Here is a 21,685-nt window from a genome sequence, read left to right on the forward strand (position 1 = left end):
TTCCACTTGCCTCAGCCTCCTGAGTGCTGGCTTTATAGGCATGAACCACTGTGCCCAGCTTAGGGATGACTTGTTATACAGCAAAAACTAACTGGTGCAAAGAATATGCAGCAGGTGCAGACACCAAGCAGGAAAAGGAAAATGTACTCTTGAGGTTGGCAAACTACTGCCCCTAAAGCAAGTCCAGCCCACCACCTGCTTTTGTAAATAAAGTCTCAGGGGAGCACAGCCACACCCATTTGTTTACAGCTACTTTCACTCTACAACTGCAGAGTTAAGTAGTTGTAGTAGAGAGCATCCAGCCCACAAACTTTAAGGTGTGTACTCTCTGATGTAGGGTATAGCAGTAAATGGGGCATCAAGTACAAACCTTCATTGGAGTAGAAACAGTGCGTATTTTTAAGAACCTCTAAAAAAGGGGTTGGGACTTTAGGTCAGTGGTAGAGCACTTACTTAGCATGCTCAAGGCTCTGGGTTTGATCCTCAGCCCTGGAAAAAATAAAAATAAAAATAAAAATAAAAGGAACCTCCCAATGAGTATTCTTGGATTACTCTTTATTAAAAAAGGTGCTCGTTCACTATAATAATTTAAGCACTGTGCAAAAAAGCATGAGAGTCAAAGCCCCATCTTTCATCATTCACAGATAATCTCTTACAACTTTAAAACATTTCCCCAAACATTTCTCTTTTCATACACATTTTTTCTTTAAAAAAGTTGAACTAATCATACTTTTTTCATTTAATAATTTGTGGATAATTTGATGAGGGGTAACCTCATCATTTTTAATGTCTATATTGTATAAAAACTGTCCTATATTGATAAGCTGACCCTTCAGTGGCTTAATATATTTCCATTTTTCACCATTTTAAACACCTCTGTGCTGAAGGATAAGTATGTATGCATATATAAAGCACTTCTAGGAAACCATTCGTAAAGTCAAATTATATACAGTGCATAAAGAAATACATATGTCCATGCCTGCCTGGCAAGGGCAAGTTCCTGAGTTCAATCCCAGGTACTGGGGGTGGGGAGAAAAAAAATATACATGGAAGAATAATTTTGGTGTCAAGGATTATTCATAGTTGTTTCCATAGGCATCCTTCAGTTGCTTCTCAGACGTTCTGTTTCAGCTTGTGCTCTTCCCTGTAATCAGCCAGGGAAGATACACACCCTTGGCTCATGTGGCAGGCTGTTTATCCCCTTATGATTGGAGGAAGCAGCTAGAGGAAGGTATGTGCTGGAAGAATGGAGTAACTTTGTGGGGAAAGTGATCATGTCATTAGAGTATTCCTGATAGTGTGAGGGGAAAGTGAAAGTTATCTTTGGATAACTCAGGTTTTTTTGAAACTTTTTATAGGCTGATGAATTCTTAATAGAGATAGATATTGATTCATGCACCTAAGTCCAAGTCAGTAAGAGTTTTAAAACAAGGTGTAGTGACCCATGCCTGTGATCCCAGCACTTTGAAGGCTGAGGCAGAAGGATCACCATAGGTCCAAGACCAGCCTGGACTACATAATGAGATCTTGTCTGAAAAACAACAACAACAACAACGAAAACAACAACAAAGTTTTAATACATGGTGGAGACCAGTGGCTTAACAAGCTCACATGTGTACAAGAAACCAGGGTGTTCAATATGGATCTGCAGTGGGTTGTGTTGTCACCAAAGCTAATCACACCATAGGATTTAATAGTTATATAAAAGCATATTGTCTGATTTTGCCATAATATATGTAACCAGTTGCTTATTGGTAGAAATTTAGCTGTTGAACATTTCTTTTTTGCTGTTATAAACAAACATCTTAATCAGTTTATTTGCCTGATATCATTAATCATTAGGTTAGTTGTCTTCTTAGGATATATTCGTGGAAATAAAACTTTTGGACCAGAATATTTGCACAGTCAAAAATTTCACAATATTAAACTGTCCTCCAGAAAGATTGAGCCAATTTATACTCTGTGAGGGTCTTGTTTAAGTACATTTTCAGGTTACTTTGGCACATTTGAATATTTTTTTCATATATTTTAGTACCATTGCATTTCTCACCTTATAAATTGCCAGTTAACACTTGTCTTAATCTGTTTTGGGCCACTGGAACACATTTGGTAATTTATAAAGCACAGAGATTTAAAGCTGGGCATGGTGACACACACCTGTAATCCCAGCACTTGGGAGGTTGAGACAGGAGAATCACCGTGAGTTTGAGGCCATATGGGCTACATAGTGAGTTCAAGGCCATCTTGGACTTCATGGTTAAACTCTGTCTCCAACCCCCACAAACAAACAAACAAAAAAACAAGCAAAAAACCCCAAAGCCAGAAATTTATTTCTCACACAGCTCTGAAGGTGGGAAGGTCAAAATTGAGGTGCCAGCAGATTCAGTGCCTGGTGAGGGACTGATCTCCACTTCCTGGTGGTGCCTTGAATGTTGTGTCCTCCAGAAGGGAGGCAGAAGGTCACAAGAGAGTTCTCCTACTCCCACAACTCCTTTTATGGTGCAGTAATCTGTTCATGTGGCAGAGTGTTCCTGACTCCAGCAGTTCCCATCAGTCCCTGGCTCCCAGCTCGATCGCACTGAGGGCTGAGTTTCTAAGCACTCAAAACCATGACGGTACTCTTTGCCCATTTTGCCATTGAATTTGTATGAGTCTTTTGTAGAAATAATATTACTTTATCTCTTACAAATATAATTCACATCCCTTCCCCCTGCACCAATTAAAATTTTGAATGGGAAGGTCTTTGTTTTGGTTGATTGTTTTTGCTTATTAAAACTTTGAGCTTTTGCATACCAATTCTATTCCTCTCTTCTGCCCTTTCGTATTTCTGGTGGGTGTCATGTGAGAACAGAGTCAGCCCTTTACACCATATATGAGGAAGATAGAACCAGTTCAATGGGGGCGGGGTGTCACAGCAGCATGGTGTATTTCAGCTAAACACAGTAAACAGCTTTCTTCCAATTAGGACCATCAAATGTGGAACGTGCTGCCTTGCAAGTAGTGAGATCCCCCATAACTAGGGTTTTCAACACGAGTTGCTTGACCACCTGACAGTGATGTTGTACAGGTGAGGTCAGATGGCCTCTGGCATCCTTTCTTGCTAGGCAGAGTTTTAATGGGATGTCTCTAATTTACTTCCATTGATTTTCCTCAGAGATCTTTTGATTCACATGAGACTGTCCAAAATTTGGGGTTTCCAACAGCAGCTGGATCAATCGATGTGGTGATGCTGGCAGCATTAAATGAAAATAACGGAGCCACTGATTATGATAAAACATCCCAGGAGAATGTTATTGTGCGTGTCATTCATGAGTTTTACTTCCCTCACCATGCATTACCTTGCAGCCACAGAAGTTTGCACTAAACTCCATATAAAGCACATAGGAGCTGCTTTTCCACAGCTTGGAATGCAGGTGGATTTGGACAAAGCTGATTTCCAGCCACAGTTCAGGTATTGTCTTGATTAACTCTTAGGACAGGGACAGAGCAAAGTGGTGCTGGGCAGGGTTATAGAAGTAATCTGGTGCTATGCTGCTGCTACTATATTGGTTGAAATCAAGTTATAGTAAAGGGAGGGGATGTTCCAGCAATCAAGTGTCATAAAAGGATGTAGATTTTTGCTTCTAGGTCTATTTGACCACTGGTCCTGCCCTTTTTGATTTTGGTTCTCTGCTGTTTGGTAGTCAGGAATGGGAGAAGAGTTAGAGTCAAATTTCGACCTGGAAGAACAACATTTAGGTTATATTCATCCATTCATTCATTCTGCCATATACTGAATCTCTGTTATGTGCAAGGCATTGGGAATTCAGCAGTGAGCAAGAAAGGTAGAGCAGCTCACAGTCCAGAAGGGAAGACAAACCTTAAACCATTAATGACACCATAGGTGGTGAAAAATCTACAGGAAAGGGTGTATGGGTCACTCATGACCATGGCATCAAAACTTGTCTGGACTATTCTGAAAGGCCCTCTGAAAATGCTAAAATTAAGGTAGAAATTTAAAAAGATGGCAGCTGCAGTAAGTGCCTCAGGGGTAAGAGAATAATGCAAATAACCCAATCGAGAGAAAAATTTAGATTTACACTTTTCTACAGTAGCACTGTGTTGCCTCTGGCATATGTGATGCAGTGGCAAGAACCAGAATTTAAAATAAGAGATCAAGAGTTTGGCTGGGCATGAGAGTGCCTATGGGAGGCTGAGGGCTGGACGACTTGGTGACTTATTAAAATCGTGTCTCAAAATAAGTAACGAAAAGGGCGGGGCATGAAGCTCAGTGCGAAGCCCTGGTTTCCAGGTCATCAAGAAGAAAGAAAACAGATCAGGTGCTTGTCCCCCAACCTGCCAGTTCTGACAGTGTGGTTTTGGCCAATAGCGTAGTGTGTCCTAACCTGTTTTTTCATCTGTACCGTGGTGGTAGCAATACCCACTTCACTGGATTGTCGTGAAAACGACATGAATTAATGGCTATAAAATTGGCCAGGATGGGGCTGGGTTTTAAGTGTCCTAAAGCTTCTTGTTAATGCTTCAGGTGATCAAAATCGATCTTTTTAGGCCGGGAATGTAGCTCAGCAATACAGCACCTCCCTGAGTTCAAGCCCTGGTACCACCCCCCTACACAAAAATTAAAATCAATCCTTTTTATGTAACCCCACCCTTTCTTGCTGCCTGTGAATACGTGTCAGCTGGACCAGGACAGCAGAGTTTTACTTTCTGAGTTCTTATATTGGGTCATTATAGATCCAGGCACTGTGAAAAAATGTGGAAGAAGTGTGAGGTATGGGCTTAAACTTGAAATTGAGTTGGGTAGAGAAGTTTAGTCTGAGGCAGTGTCTGTCTCCTACTAGTCTATGCCCACCTCTGTCTAGTCCAAGAGCTTGTGCAGGGTGTATAAAATAGGACTCATGAAACAGGCCATCTCCTCATTCCCTCTAAAACTCCCAAGTGCCTGGCTTACAGTAGGTACTCAGCAAATACGAATTAAATGAACCAAAGACAGTTTGAGAATTTAGGGCAGAATTTAAAGGATACTAAACACATGCCACAGATCAGAGAGATTATGCACAGGAAAATCTTTGTAGATCCAGGGCAGTTTACAGAGGTCAGGTTGGAATGTCCTGCTTTCGGAGATGTTGCCAGAGAGCACTGCAGTACCACTGTATGAGGAACTGACACACCCTGATCCGGGATCGTCAGTCTTTCTAATTTTAACTATTCTGTTGGGAGAGGAGTGATATTTCATTTTGTTTTTATTTTCTACTTACATAATTACTAATGATTTTGTACATCTTTGCGTATGATTGTGAGCCATTTGAGTATCTTTCTTTATGAAGTACCAGTTCAATTCTTTTCCTCATTTTTTTTTTTTGGCTTTAAATATTTTTATTTATTTATTTGTTTATTTATTTTGGTACTGGAGAGTGAACTCGGGCCCTTATGCTGCTTGAGAAGCAGGTAGCAGAAACACTGAGCCAAATCCCTCCCATTCCCCCCTCAAGCCCCTCCCCTCCCTATGTACAAAAGCTTTGTTTCCATTTTTTCCCTCTATTTTCACTTTTTTCTTGTCCCTTCCTTCCTTTCCCCCTCCCTCTTCCCTTGTTCCCCTTCCCATTTGAACACTTTCTTCCTATTTCCCAACATCCATATACATCTCAGTCCTCCTTTCCACATTCAGTTCCTCACACCAGAGAAACAATGAAGTATTTAAACGTGTATCCAAATTATTTCACTTAAAATTGTGGTCTCAAGGTCCATCCATTTAGCAATAAATGCCTGAAGCGCATCCTTCTTTATGTCAGAATAATATTCCATTGCATAAGAAAAACACATCTTCTTTATCTACTCATCAGTTGATGGTCATTTGGGCTGTTTCCAACATTTAACTATTACAAACCATGCTGCTATGAACATGGGTAAGCATATATTGTCGTGGTATAATGTTTTTAATTCTTTCGGGAAGATACCAAGAAGAGGTATAGTTGGGTCAAAAGGGACCTCTAGCTTTAGTTCTTTGAGAATTTTCCACACTGTTTTCCACAGTGGTTGCAGCAGTCTACATTCCCACCAGCAGTGTTTCTTTTCCCCCCAAAACCCTGCCAGCATTTGTTATTGGTTGATTTCCTTTTTTCCCCCTTGTCCTTGCCCTCCCTTCACCCCTCCTCCCCTCTCCATTTACGAACTCTTTATCTCCATTTTTTCATTTTCTCATAGTTTTTCTTTCCCTTATTACCTTTCCCCTACCCTTCCCACTTTCCCTACACCTTTAGCCCTTTTCTTCCAATAGGTTGATTTCTTGATAGCAGCCATTCTTTGTGGAATGTGATGGAATCTCAGTGTTTCTTAAATTTGCATTTCATGAATGACCAGTGATGTCGAACATTTTTCATATATTTATTTGCCATTTCTAATTCTTCATCTGGGAAGTGTCCTTTCTTTTTCTCAGTTTTAAAAAATTCTCCTGTCTGTCTTTTTCTTATCAATTTTGGGGAGGTTTTTGTTAAACTATGGTTGCAAGTCCTGTGTTGGATGTATCTATTGCAAACTTTTCCTTCCAGTCTGTTGATTATATTATTCACACCACTTTCAGCAAGAAGTTTTCAGTTTAGTTTTGTTTGCAGTGCTGGAGATCAAACCCAGGGCCTCACAAAGGCTAGCCAAGCGCTTTACCATCTCATTATGTCCCGCACCAGTAGTGGTGAACCTATGGCACAAGTGCCATAGTAGGCTGTTGGTATCCTTGAAAACTGAAATATTCACTATCACTGCTTGTGTTCTCAACATGGTATGTCCAGTGTTTTCCGTTGGAGTTCATTCTTTTTTTGTGTGTGTGTGTTTTGTTTTTTGTTTTTTGAGACAGGGTCTCACTATGTAGTTGAGACTGACCTGGAACTCACTGTGTGGCCCAGGCTGGTGTCAAACTCACAGAGATCCTCCTGCCTCAGCCTCCCGAGTGCTGGGAGTACAGGTGTGAGCCACCACACCTGGCAGAGTTCATTCTTTTTACATACTGTTTAAAAAACCTTTACCTACTCTAAGGTGATGGAGATAGTCTCCTAGGTTTTTTTTTTTTTTTTTTTTTTTTTTTTTTTTTTTTTTTGGCATTACTGGAGAGTAAACCTTGCACTGACTGCTTTTCTAGTCTGTCTGTCTGTCTGTCTATCTATCTATCTATCTATCTAATGTGGAGTCAGGGTCTAGCTAAATTGCTAAATTGCCCTGGCTGGGCTTGAACTTGCAGTCCTCTTGCCTCAGCTTCCCAGAGCATTGGGATGATAGGTATGCGCCACTATGCCTTCCTTCTAGATGCTTTTATGAAGTTTTTATTCCGGAAAAAAAGTGAAACCAAAAGAAAAGTTGTGCAGGTTGAGGTGGTACATGCCTATAATCCCAGCACTCTGGGAGGCTGAGGGTGGAGAATCTTTGGCAATTTAGTGAGACCTTGCCTCAAAATAAAAAGATTTTTAAAAAGGGGAGGGAAGTAGCTTGGTACAAAAAAGGGCTCAGTCTTCAATTTCTAGTACTGACAATTGTATTATAAGAGTAGTACAATGAAAGAATATAATTCCTTCACCTGGAACCATGATTTTAGACATTTTTAATGAGCTCTTGTTTCCTAAGAAATTCATGGCTCAGGTGTTGGGGATTTAGCTTGGTGGTTTTGCTGCCTGCCTCGAAAATGCAAGGTCCCAAGTTTGATCCCCAATATCCCCCCTCCACCCCACCCAAAAAGTGCATGGCTCTGATTTTTAAAAAAAGCCACTCTGAAGGGTAATAAATCATAACTGAATCTAATTACCCTGAGTCTTTCTTTGCAAAAGCAACCACAACTAACACTTTTCTTATATATGTTTCCTGATATTTTTATAAATTGTGTATATTTACAAATATTCCTTTTAGTTGTCAAATGAACTGTATTATTAAGGCTGTTCTGAAAATTGCTTTTTTATTTAACAATATATCTTGTGGGGATCTTCCCTTATTGGCCTCTTTGAAATGACCTTATTCCTTTTGAGGACTACAGATAAGGCTTTGCAGAATGGCTTTATAATTTAAAGCTACTGATCCCTCCTGAAGGGATCAGTTTGTTGTGTTTAGTCTTTTCTTATCGTAAGTGGGTGGTAATAAATAGCCACATGCTTAGGACTCTAATGGGCAAAGAAATGGTTTGTTCCAAGGGGATGGTGTTTACAATTCCTTTAGCTCTTGCCAAACTATCACAATGGTTATATTGGCTGAAAATCTGCAGCAACATGTGAGGTGCTTTGTCTTTCTCTGGAGGGATAGGGTTTAAGTCAGAAGAGAGGGGTAAAGAAGGAGAGGGAATCATGTAAACAAAGGCTTGCAGAGAGTTTCTTTGGCTTTAGCACTACTGACAGCCTTGGATGGATGAGTTGTTGTGGTGGGGTCTGGACACTGGAGGATGTTCAGCAGCATATGGGGCCTCTACCCACTCTGGCCAGTAATAAGCTGGCCCTCTCCACCTAAGCTGAGACAGTATAAGATGTTTGTGGACATTGCCAAATGATTACACGAGGGTCAGATTGTTCTGGGTTGAGAACCGTGACTTGAGGGTAGGAAAGTTGAGGGGTCAGGGCCTGTGTGTGTGTGTGTACGTTTGCACCTGGCACAGATCTGTGAAGGCAAGTGTGGAGTTAGCGTTGATAGGTTTCAGAGTCACTTGATATGCTTACACTGTAGAATTCACCTTTTCTGTTTAAAATTCACCAAATTCTGTTTAGTGAGGTGAAGAATATACCTCCTCAGCCTCTGTGTTAATAGGAGCAACCCACAGGTGCTGCTGCAGATGCCTACAGGTTGTTCATGATCTCTAAGCATTTGGTTGAATCTCACAGCACTTGAGGGTCTCGAGCCAGCACGCTCTGCGTTTGGATGGGTAGATGGGTCCTAGGGAAAGCAGTATGACCAGTAGCTCCCTTCGTCGTCAAGTTGCTGCCCTTGCCCTTGCTGTGCTCTGAGCTCTTGCCCAGCTGGCTCTGTGGCTGCTGTTTCTGAAGGCGCGGTGTAGAGCATTGGCACACATTTTAATCATTATTTCCATCATCTGCTGGGCCTCAGAATAGGCTCCAAGTCCTTGTTCTGTTGCTCGCCTCACGTTTTGTTCTATTTTTAGAAGTGAGATCAATGGCTTGCCCTTCACTTTCAGGAACCTCTTTGCTTAGTTTCTCACCACACCCAGCCGTTAGAGCTCGTGGTTGGACCTTCATGGAATATCTGACTGACTGCTGCTTTCTGGCTCAGTTTCCTGATCAGCCAAATGATAGCCACGCTGACACAGGCTGCACTGTGTTATTATTAAGTTTGCTGTTTGGCAGAGATAATGAGCTAAATCACGGTAATAAATAACAATGGGTATGTAGCTTTAAACATAATATTTGATATGTATAGGTACTCAGTAAATGTGTATTGGGTGACGCATGTGTAATCTCTTACTTAGTAGCAGTGCATCAAGACAAGTAAGGGGTCTTCCCCAAATTCTGGGCCTCAGGGGCCTTGCATTTAGAATGCTGTCCTCATGAGGCAGGAGATTAGGGCAAGGTCACCTGGCTGATCAAGTACATGATCTGTCAATAATGGAGATCCAGAAAATTCATGGAAAAAGTTACCAAAGCCCCACATTTGAGCCCAAACAGAAAATGCTATCTTGGATTCCTCTCATCAGAACTTCTCACAAAAACCAAGCAGGTGTCTGATAGGACAGCTTAGACCTGACGTCAGTCTGAGGAGTGGGAGATACAAAAGGCAGCCACCTTTCAGCTCCTTGTCACTGTGCTGTCTTGCACAATGTTCTGCTCTTACCTTATAGAGTGTTTTTCTTTTCTTACTCTTAATTGGCCCACACTTGCGCTGCAGGGCAAGTTTCTTTTCTTACCTTTAGTAAATGTAAAACCTCACTATATTTTGTGCTTTTTTTTGTCCAGTTCTTTGTTCAGGACAAGAAGAACCTAGAAAGAATCTCTAGGAGACCCCAATACCCGCAGAACCCAGTAACAGCCTATTCTAAGCCCCTCCAGGGGACAGGATTGGCTAAAGCCAGGAGTGCCCTCCCAACAGGGTTCTCTGGGCCCATCTTGGACTGTGTCAGCTCTAGTACCTGTTTTCTGTGCTGTCCCACACTCTTCAGTCCTCCTCTGAGTGCACAGAGTGACCAGATGCTTGGGGGGAGCTCCAGGACTTGTGCCTGTAAGTTCACTCCAGGGACTCACAACTAGGTCCCAATTCTAAAAGAAGCTGACTCCTCAGAGGATCTTTTGTACCAGTCTGGAAATATTCCTTTGCAGGATCATGTGAAATTAGCTGTCAGTATGGTGCTGAAGTACTGATTTGGGGGTGACTGAAATTGCTTATATATATTGGGGTCTTACAGAAAATACTAGCATGTGTTTCTAAGAGGTAACTCTGCCTAGTTGGTCAGCATCATTTATTATTTAGGAAGTCTATCATTCACTGGAATTTATGCCTTCAAATGAGATCTCCCTCCCACTACATAGTGTATACTCCATGAGAAGTGCAATGCCATGACTGTTATTATGAGCTGTATGATCACATGCATGGGACCCTGTGTCCAGGCTGAAGTTGCATGTATATCTGAAGACAGTGGGGGAAGAAATGGAATGCTTCTGAGCTAGGAAGGGGATGACAAATATGTAGATTAGGAAGTTTGTGCTGGCAGCTGTGTGGGTGTTGGATTGCCCGAAAGCTAGACAGGCCAAAGGGACTCTGCTGGAAGTCCCAGGCACAAGGTAATCAACACCTCACTGAAGGGGGCAGTGAGGCAGAGGGAGAGGCTGTGAAGCCACAGCCAGTTGGTTACAAACTCTAACAGGCTCTGAAAATTAGAGTTAGTATTGCCTCTCTTTGGGTTTGGCTTCTTTTTTTTTAATTGAGTTTGTTGGTACATTCTAGGTATACAGTACAGTTGCATTCATTATTGGGATCTTGTACCTTTCCATGACAGGTCTTAGTTCTCATTTTTTCCCCTTGTCCCTGCCCTCCCTTCACCCCCTCCTCCCCTCCCCATTTACAAACACTTTATTTCCATTTTTTCATTTTCTCATATTTTTTCTTTTCCTTTATTACTTTTCCCCTACCTTTCCCACTTTCCCCACACCTTTAGCCCCTTTCTTCCTATTTCACATTGTCATTTATCTCATTAGGATCTTACGTATCATTATAGTTTTTCACACCAGAGAAACTATTCAGTATTTACACATGTGTGACTTATTTATTTCACTTAGGAATATATCCTCAATATGTATCCATTTTCCTACAAATGAATGTAATTTCTCATTCTTTTTTTTTCAGCTTTAATTGAGTTTATTGGTACATTTTAGGGATACAGTACAGTTACATTCATTGTTGGGTTCTTGTACCTCTACATGATAAGTCTTGATTCTCATTTTCTCCCCTTACCTCTGCCCTCCCTTCACCCCCTCCTCCCCTCCCCATCTACAAACACTTTATTTTCATCTTTTCATTCTCTCACATTTTTTTCTTTTCCCTTTTTACTCTTCCCCTACCCATCTAATTTCTCATTCTTTATGGCTGAGTAATATTCCATTTTATAGAAAAACCACATCTTCTTTATCCAGTTTCCAACTGATGGGCAAATGGCCTGTTTCCAAGTTTTAGCTATTATAAACTGCTGCTATAAACATAGGTGTGCATATATCACTGTGGTATGCTTCTTTTAATTCTTTTGGAAAGATACCCAGCAGAGGGATGGCTGAGTAAAATGAAACCTCTAGTCCCAGCTCTTTGAGGTATCTCCACATTGATTTCCATAGTGGTTGCACCAGTCTGCACTCCCACCAACAATGGAGAAGGGTTCCTTTCACCCCACAACCCCACCAACATTTGTTATTGTGTGATTTCTTGATAGCAGCCATTCTTTGTGGGGTGAGGTAGAATCTGTTGTTTTCATCTGCATCTCTCAAATGACCAGTGATATGGAACATTTTTTCATATATTTACTTGCTGCTTTTACTTCTTTGTCTGAGAAATGTCTGTTCATTTCAGATGCCCATTTTTGAATTGGGTCCATATATTTGGGGGGCTGATTGTTTTGAGTTCTTTATATATTCTAGATAATAGCCCTTTGTCTGAGGAGCAGCTGGTAAAATTTTTTTCCCACATTGTAGGTTGTCTCTTAGTTCTGTTGATGGTTTCTTTTGCAGTGCGGAAGCTTTTTAATAAGATGAGATCCCAGTTGTTGATTCTTTCTGCTAGTTCCCGTGCTACTGAGGATTTGTTCATAAAGTCTGCCTGGTTGGGCACTTTCTTCTTTCTTTCCTTCCTACACCTCTCATTTCCTTCTTCTTTTCTACTCTGATGAAATGAGACTGGCTGTTGAGACAAGACTCTCTCCTGACTCTGGAAGAAGCTGAGATCAACAGTCCTAGCTAACCCAGCCTCAGGAAGACCTTCCCAGAAAATCCTGTATAGCACAGGAGGAGGCAGAGATCACGTGAGCAGATCTCTCTGGAGGCTTTTGTGTTGATCTAGAGAGGCTCAGTGAGCTTCTCCGATGCCCTCAGAGTGGCCTCAGCCAGGTGGTTCGAGGTCCCTGAGAGCCCTCCGAAGGAGATTCGGTCTCTGTTTTATGCTATGTGCCTACCCTTCTGCTTCCTCTCCCCAGTGTATGTATGGATCCTCATCAGGACTATTGCAGCTTTGGAAATGACCTCAGTCTTTAGAATATTTGTTCTTTTTGGCTTTTCAAACAATGTCCTCGTTTTGCCAGAGGAAAAGGGAAAGAGACTCTCTAAACGAGCGGGCCACCCTTTGTTCTGGGCCCATAAATCTGGCAAGAGCACATGTCCGGCCTTCCCGCCCCTCCTGCATCATTGTCCCTGCTGCTGATTAATAGGTCAGAGCTAACTTTAAACTGGCATTTCCTGACCAGCCCATCTCCCAGCCCCCCACCCTGCCTGGTTGTTCCTTAAAAACCTGCTGTATTTTAGAACATGATTTCACTCTGTTCCTCAGTGCACTCAAAGGTGACGGCTCTAACTCTGGCCAAAACTGCCTGCTATTCCTGGGTTAGTGTGAGGCAGGACTGAGGCTGAGGGGCAGAGGTTATGTCAGGGGGCTTGTGCCACATTTGACCTCTCTCGACTTGGAAAATTGCACCTGAACATGACCAACAGAGCTGTATGGAGAGAGGATGGGGCAATAAGCATAACGGGCTGTTATGTTTGCTTTGCTTTTTTTTTTATGTTTTGTGAGTAGCTAAATTATATCTCAGCCATACAAAGTGATATAGAAGAGGTAGTGCCAACACAGGAAGGTGTCTTTGGTATTGATTGCTAAGCATCTAGCAAAGATGATCTCTGTGGGCACTCAGTAGCACTATCCCAGTGTTGTCACCATTTTACAGGGAGGACATGAAAGTCAGAAGAGGTAAGAAGCTACAGCACAGTATCCCATAGTCATGCAGTGAGTGAGAGCGAAATGTGGATGGATCCAGGTGTTCCTGGTGCCAGTGCTTTGTTTTTCTCTAATATTCTGCTTCTCCAATGGCCAGTTTAGGGTTCATAAAACAATCATCCTGTAAAGCTCTCACCGAGCTTGGCATAGAAACCTCTGTAAGTTTGTGTCTATTGGTGACTGAGAGCCTGCCTCAGGTTCAAGGAGGTTGGTAAGGTCAGTGAAGTTAACACCCAATGGATTTGACCCTTTCACTCAGCTCAGGAGCTGAGACGATTGTGTCCCTCTGGACCCCAAATCTGTAATAGTAATGACTACATGACAGAAAACGGCACAGAGGTTTGGTGGCTGATTTCTCTGCTTTCCCCAACAGCTGCTCAGGACAACAAATGTACCAGAAATAAACAGGCCCCGGGAGCATCCAACAGAAGCAAACCATGAGTGACGTTGAGCAAATCCAATTTGGATCTCCTTATAGTCCTGGCTTTGGGAAGCCTTAATTCTTTCCACATTTCAGTCATTGAACTCTTTTGGAATAAATTGTGTTCCAGATCGGTGGCAGTGAAAGACTGAGATACACTTAAGTCACTCACAGGACATTAAAAGAAAAGCGGGGAGGTAAAATAAAACAATGTAGTTGGGCTTGGTTGCCCACGCCTGTAGTCCCAGCATTTGGGAGGCTGAGGTGGGAGGATCAGTGTGAGCTCAAGGCCTGCCTGGGCTCTGTAGAATACGAGGCCAGCCTGCAGTATAAAGTGAGACCCTGTATCAGAAAACCCCAAACAAAACAAACAACCCCCCCAAAAAAGCAAAACAAAAGAAAAAAACCCACAACATATTATACTTATAGTCAATACTTTCTCTTCAAGTGGTCCCTCCAGTGGTGTTCACGTAAGACCTTCCAAGCCACATCGGCCACAGTGACTCTCAAACCTTAGAAATTATAGATATATAAAATGAATAATGCAAAAATCCCCACCCTCAGTCTCATCACAGAAATATGCCTGTTGCTGATATTTTTGGTGTATTTTTCTTTAAAGTGCAAGTGTAAGATGGGGAACAAGGGAGAAGGAAAGGAGAAAGGAAAGAAGGAACAAGAAAGAAAAGAAGGAAAACATGGAAACAAAGCTTTTGTAAATAAGGAGGGGAAGAAGGTTCGAAAGGAGGGGCAGGGAATGGGAAAAAAAGAACCAAGACATATCATGTACCGGTGTGAATTCCCTGTGATGAATGTGATCATCATATATATCTAAACTGTACCGATAAATGTTTTGCTTCAAACAAAAGTGCATGTGCACATGTGTACCTGTGCAAGTGGCTACATAACAGATAAAATTGTATTCTTTTGTACCCGGCCTTAGTCAACGTCAAGAACGACGTCTCTCCAGGCCAGGACTCACTCTTTTGCAGCATCATTTCATGTATTCCTTTATGTGGATGTCTCAGAATATTAAAATCTATTCCCTATCTCCCACCTGCTTCTGATTTTGGTTGGCCTCAGGAATTTATCTATTGGATATTTTCCATATTCTGAATGCTTTACAGACATGTCATGATGTGAGGTGGTGCCCGTGCTAGAGAGATCTCTGTTCATATCCCACCTCTGCTCCTTACTAAGTTTTTGTGTCCATTACTGAACTTCTCTGAGTCACAGTTGGGCTCCAAAGGAGCATAGAGAATGGGCATAATGATACTGTCCTTGAAGCACAGTAAAGCAAGATGAGACAGAGTGTGGCCCACAACAAAGGCATCTACCTTTGTTGTGGAGGAGAGTGCCCTGTCCAGCCTGAAGGAAAATGTTCAGAGATGGGACAGCAGCCGGGGACAGGTGGGGAGAGCAGGCACAGGCAGATCAGAGACACCTACAGTGGAATCCATTCTCCTAGATTTCTGCCTCAGTCACAAACCAAGGAGCTAGGCATCCTCAGGAGGGCAGGATTCCCTCTAGGATCCAGGGGATGGCAGGGGGAGATGCTGTCAGCAGACCTGTGCACCTATGGACATGCACATGGGAACAGGTCCTGTGGGCTGTAATCATTGCTCCACGCTTACTGCACGGGAGGCTGCAGAGCTCAGGTTGCTGATGGAAGCGCTTTTAGGACTTGTGGGTTCTTTCAGCAAGGCACTCCAGGTAGGAGTTTGAGTTTAGGTTGGGATGTCTCAGACAGATGTGCATTCTCAGTCCCTGCCTGTCATGTTTCTGGTCTTCTTTCTCCTTGTCTGTGAAATCGGCATAGAGATGCACGGTTCAGAGGGTTTATGAAGATAACAAGACCAACACCCATACAGGACAGACACTGACAAACATTCAGTATTTGGTGACTGCAGGTTTTTCCTCCATCTGTCCTTCCTCCCACACCTGCTCACAGAAGCTTTACCTTCTGTCTTGGCTTGGCTTAAGGGGATTTTGACAGTGGCGTGATGCTCATAGAGGAGACGATAAGAGGAAACTGAGTAGGGATGATGGGATGTGGGCATGAAGGTGAGATTCAGATATACCGTGGAATCCAAGGTTTTGATCCAGGCCAGACCCAGGTCCCTGGAAAATGGAGGTGCTGGGGAGATTCTGAAGTGGAAAGGGTCCTGCAGCTTTGGGGTTTTTACAGAATTCTTGCCTGAAGCAAGAGACAAACTAAGACTTCTTTGGGAGAACCTTCTTCAGGATATGTACATGGCTTTCTTTCTCCAGCAGTGCTACAAAAAAGTTTATTCTATAAATGGGGCCTATGACAAGATCAGCCCAAACAGTGAGAACTAAGGCTTAGAATATGCATAAAGTTTAGACCAAGTACTGCTATGTGTATTTAATCTAATTATAAAAAATTAGATTTGCTTGTATTTTTCATGTCTTTTAAATTTTCACATATCTAGTAATTTATTTTTATTGTATTTTACAAATGTCACAGTGTGTGACGAATTAGTGAATTGAAGCAAAACCAGGCTGGTTCTTCTCCAAAGATATGTTGAGAAGTACTGCTTGGGCCACTCTATAAATGTCAGACTTTGGTTTTTCTCTGGGGAGAGAGTTCTTAGCACTTTCACTTAAGGGGAAACAGTGACTGGTGTATCAGAAAGAGGTGCGGTTGGAGCCAGATAGCTCTTAGTTCTTGAAAACTTCCCGTGATCATTTCATTATCTATAACATGAGGGTAATAAATCCACCACAGGGAATGTAGAGACTGGATGTGGAAAAGGGCCTAATGTGGTCTATGGCTTCTAGATAGGTACAAAAGAAATATCTTTTCCTTCTGTATCTTCCCTTTGCAATTAATTTACATAAAGAAGACCTTAAATGTTCTGCTTTCTTAGTCTCTCAAAAAATATTTACATCCCTCCTAATTTTTGATTATCTTAGGCTGGTATTTCTTGCAATCTCCTTAATAATCTCTAGCATTTTTACATACATTTGAATGTACAAGATAGAAGCAGTTTTCCATTTTGAAAGAGCGGAAACAAAGTCAGAGAGATTGAATGGCTTGCTCAGAGTTATATAACTAGGACTGGCAGTTTGAAATTCAAACTAGTCCAGTCACCAGAAGTTTGCCCTTGTGAGCCTTGCTTTGAATGGGTGAGTGTTCTTTCCAGACCCTCGAATCCCAAATTCATTGCCCCCCATCCCCACATAGGTGACTGTCCTGAGGGCAACATTCCCATATTTAATAACCAGGGACCCTTGTGATTGAAGCCAAGGCTATGTGAGAGCCAGTGGTCTTTGTCCTCACATCAGCTTCTAGGGTGGTGGGAAGGAGCCTAACTCCTCCTGCCACCCCATCTGGCTGGTAAGGTCACAGAGAGTGTTTCGGGATAGGTACTCTTTCTCCACTCTGGAAATGAAACTTGTGTCCTGTTTAGCTGTGGACACATCTGCCCCAGCAGCTGCTCACGTTGCGTAATTCTGCTTCTCATCACCCAGCTCTGGCCTTGCCATAGGTGGGGGTTGCTTCTTTTTGCTCAAGGGTGAGCTGCAATGATAAAAATAGGCTACCTTGCTCCCCACCCCAACCCAGGAAGATAAGAGAAGTGATTCCATAGTGCCCTGGAGAGGATGCTTTCGATGGGGTGATGGACTGAACCTGTTCCACTGGCAGAGACCTGGGTGTAAGTTCACTATCTCTCTGGCCTTGACTGGTTAAGTAGAGACTTTCTCCCTAGATCATCTGACTGTGAGAGTTAGGTAGGTCAGGTTTATATCGGGACCTGGGAACAACAGCATAAGCCTCTCTAAGATGCAGCCTCTATGGCAGGTATAATTGTAAGGGCCTTATTACTAACTCATTTCACCCTCACCATGATGGCTGGTGTTACTTTTCCAAAGAGAAAACCGAGGCAGAGAGAGATTTAACTCACAGTGAGTTAAGTTGTGAGCTGTGCTCTTAAGCTGTGAGACCATATTGCTTGTTGTTGCTCCAGTAGGCAAGAAACCAGTTTGTGAGAATCCCTTCTACTGCCTTCCACAGCTGAGGTTTTCTTTCCAGAACAGTCTCTGTCCCATGACAGTTGAGATGTGAAACCCAAGTGTGATAAACCCGAGTAAAGATTCATAAAGTCAGGTTAAAAAGTCTCTCAGAAGAGCAGGGCTTACCACTGACAGGACCGGGGAATTTATACACTAGAACAGTGATTTCCAACCTTGTTGACAGTAGGACTGGTTTCGTGGGCAGCAGTTTTTCCATGGGTGAGGGTGGGGGTGAGGGGTGGAGGACTTAAAGGAGCAAATGACTTGTAGGATTTACGCTTATGTGAGAATCTAACTGCTGCTCGGACAGGAAGTGGAGCTCAGGCAGTGATGCATGCAGTGAGCATGGAGGTGAAGCTTTGATTGTTTGTCTCACACTTCCTCCTCCAGTTCGTGACAGGTCACAGAGTACCAGTCTGTACTCTGTACTCTGTACCCCTGCCCTAGAAGGAGAGCGGCTTCAACCCTCCATGAAAGTGAGGATTAAGGGAAGCCATGGTGGGGTCCAGTCAGAGCCTTGCCTGGCATTGTCTGAAATAGTCTTGGCCATTGATTCGAAAACTTTCGTTCCAAGGCCACAGCTGTCCCTATTGAGCCCACCTGACACTGAGAAGGGTGTTGGATGTGGAGGACTTGAGAGTCTGATCTGTCCGCACCTGTCTTCTGTAAGTGCCTACACCAGCACGCTGGTTTATGCACCCGTCTCTCCCTGAGCTTCTTTGATGTGAATCATCTATGAGAGACTAATCTAGTCCTACTTTGGTTAACTCAGGTTTCTGAGATGGAAAAGCATAGGTCATATCCTGGTGCAGGTGGATTTCACAAAAGTAATAAAATAAATGGACATAGCTGTGACTCCCTGGTGACCAAGTGCATCTGCTCAGACAATGCTGTTGATGCTGCCATGGCTTTACTTCCACCTCCCCTCTGCTCTTCTGTGTGGCCAGGCACATCACCCTTGGCCTTTCCCTTGAGGTCACTGATTTTGACTGACTATTGTAAACGTTTTCCTGAAAATTCAGGATGTTCTTAATGGTTAGAAATCTCTATTTTATCTAGCTTTCAAATCTGCCTGTGTATTGCTCCAAACTTTTGCATCTCCCTCTGCCACCCCGCTTTGGAGATAGAGTCTCACTGCATAGTTCAAGCCTGTCCTGAACTCACTATGTAGCCCAGGATGGCCTTGAACTTGTAGCAATCCTCCTGCCTCTGCCTCCTGAGTGCTGCTATTACAGGAGTGCACCACCATCCCTGGCTCCACTTTTGTACCTATTCTGCATTTCAACCATCTTCTCTTTTCATGGGATACCCCTTTGAGATTTTTGATGACAATTTTCATCAGTGATAGGATATTTTCTTCTCCAAAACAAACAGCTCTTGTCCTTTTCTTGCTTGGAGTCCAGAACAGTTCTGGCCCCATTATTCACTGTTTTTTCCACACGATTAGAGCAGGTCCACATGATTACCATTATGGCTTATATCTAGATTTCCCCCACAGCCTCATGTGGTCATAGGCTTATCAGAGGTAGTTCAATCTAGGGTGTGTGATGGTGCAATCAAGGATGTTCTGGGGTCGATTCACAGTGTGATGCTAGGATTAAGGGTGTGGGTGATACCTGCCCTAAGTGGGTATGTAGCCTGAATAAAATATAAGAGACAGAAAGAAGGTTGCTGTCATTGCTTCTTGCTGCCTTCTGCCTTCCCTGCTTTGCCATGGACTGTTTCTCTTCTGTGATGCCCCTCTGCCCTGCCACCCTACCTTAGAGCCAGAAACTCTACAAACTGTGAGCCAAATAAGCCTTTCCTCCTTTAACTTGGGGTGTCAGGTATTTTGTCTCAGCAAGGAGAGAAAACTCACTAAGTTATCTAAGGGCAGAAGAGAGTGGACAGGAAGTCCACATGGAGTCTGGGGCCAAGCATGAAGCTGCTGGGCACGTGCAAGAGAGTGCGTGGGTGATTTGTATTTTGTTTTAGTGAGGTGGATGCAGACAGACTTTGCTTTTCATTCCAAATTTAATCTATGGTTGTGCAATATAAATATAACATTCCTCTTCACTCCCCCAACTTACTCCACTGGGATGGCTGCAGGGACAGTCATACTTCTGAAGGAGAAGCCATAATGTAGGTCAGTGAGTCCCCTTGTGGAGATCATAAGCTGCTCATTGTGGTTTATAAGTTGTATCAACCACATGGCTTGCAGGGCTGCCGAGAGGGGCTGGCAAGGAAAGGAGGTTTGTGGAACTTTGGCAACATCTGTCAATATTTTAAATGTTACGGCAGCGATCCCACCTAAGGGATCTAATGGATGGTAATGTCGTTACCTCAAGCAATTGTACGTGTAAGGACGATCACTGCAGATTTGCTTGTAAAAGCAGCAGTCTCCAGTTATGGTCCAGTTGCCTGGGTATATGGGGGACACTCAGAGGTTACTACTCATGCTACTCCAGAGGTTAGGTGAATATATCTGTCTCTTCAAACATTTATTTTTTTCTTTATGATAGAAGAATGCAAAATCTTTTCTTCTAGCTTTTAAAAAATATTCACATGTTTTCTGTTTACCTTACTGTGCCATACATAGCACACCAGAAAGTCTTTCTCCTGTCCAACTATAACTTAGCAGTTGTTAATCAACCTTTCCCCTTCTCTTTCTCTCCCTTCTCTCTCCAGCCTGCATTCTTTCACATGTATGAGATCAACTTTTTTAGATTCTACTTATGAGCGAGATTGTGTGGTACCTGTCTCTCTGTGCCTGGCTTATTTGTTTAAAATAATGATCTCCAGTTCCATTCATGTTGTCTTAAATGACAGGATCACATCACCTTTTTATGGCTGACTAGTACTCCTTTGTATCCATGCATCAGTTGATAGACACTTATTGTGTTTCTATTTCATGGCTATTGTGAATAGTTCTGCAATAATCGTGGGAGTGCAGATGTCTCTTCCACACACTGACTACAATTCCTTAGGATATACTAGTGGGACTGAATGATAGTTCTTTGTAAAAATTTTCCAGTAATCTTTATATTGATTTTCATAATAGCTATACTACTATACATTTCCATTAACAATATGAAAGGATTCACTTTTCTCCACCCTCTTGCCAGCACTTGTTATCTTTGGTGTTAGTTTCTCTTGTGATAAGTCTTACTGTGGAGCTCAGGCTGGCCTCAAATTCACCGTGTAGCCCAGGCTTGCCTTGAACTCTTGATCCTTCTGTCTCAATCTCTTGAGTGCTAGAATTCTAGGGATACACCACCCTCCCAGCCTGCCTTTGATAATAGCCATTTTAACTAGAATGAAGTAATATCTCAGTGTGGTTTTGACTTTCATTTACCTGATGATTAGTGATGTTGAACATTTTTTCATATACCTATTAAGCATTTATATATATTCCTTTGAGAAATGCCTATTTAGATGTGATGGCTATTTCAAAAAGTTTTTATATTGTATGTATGTATGTATTGTGGTACTGGGGATTGAATCCATGGCCTTCATACTGAACTATATCCCCAACCCATTTAAAATTTTTAAGTTTTGCGACAGTCTCACTATGCTAAGTTGTCTAGGCTAGGCTTGAACTTGCTAACCTCCTGCCTCAGCTTCTTAGAGTGCTGGGATTTCAGGCTTGTACTACCAGGTCCACCTCACTGGCTATTTTTGATTGGCTTATTTGGATGCTTTTTGATATTGAGTTCTTTGTATATTCTGTATATTAACTTCTTGTCAGATGTGTGACTTGCCAATATTTTTTCCATGTTATAAGTTTTCTCTTTACTTTGTTGATTATTT

At 42.5% G+C, this 21,685-nt stretch overlaps 1 long non-coding RNA gene across 3 annotated transcripts in view; it reads left to right on the forward strand.

Annotated features, from left to right (window-relative positions):
* Positions 1-21,685, forward strand: part of LOC104872920 — a 214,904-nt gene that overhangs the window by 95,345 nt on the left and 97,874 nt on the right. Inside the window, exon 3 of one of the 3 annotated variants that reach the window (XR_783308.1) lies at positions 13,814-13,856. The exons of the other annotated variants lie outside the window; for them this stretch is intronic. This is a non-coding gene — a long non-coding RNA (uncharacterized LOC104872920). Of the gene's footprint in view, positions 1-13,813; positions 13,857-21,685 lie in introns of those variants that run through there. 3 annotated transcript variants of the gene reach the window in all.

The sequence above is a fragment of the Fukomys damarensis genome, unplaced genomic scaffold (genome assembly GCF_012274545.1).
Source record: "Fukomys damarensis isolate Sample0158 unplaced genomic scaffold, DMR_v1.0_HiC HiC_scaffold_36, whole genome shotgun sequence".
NCBI classification, from domain to species: domain Eukaryota; kingdom Metazoa; phylum Chordata; class Mammalia; order Rodentia; family Bathyergidae; genus Fukomys; species Fukomys damarensis.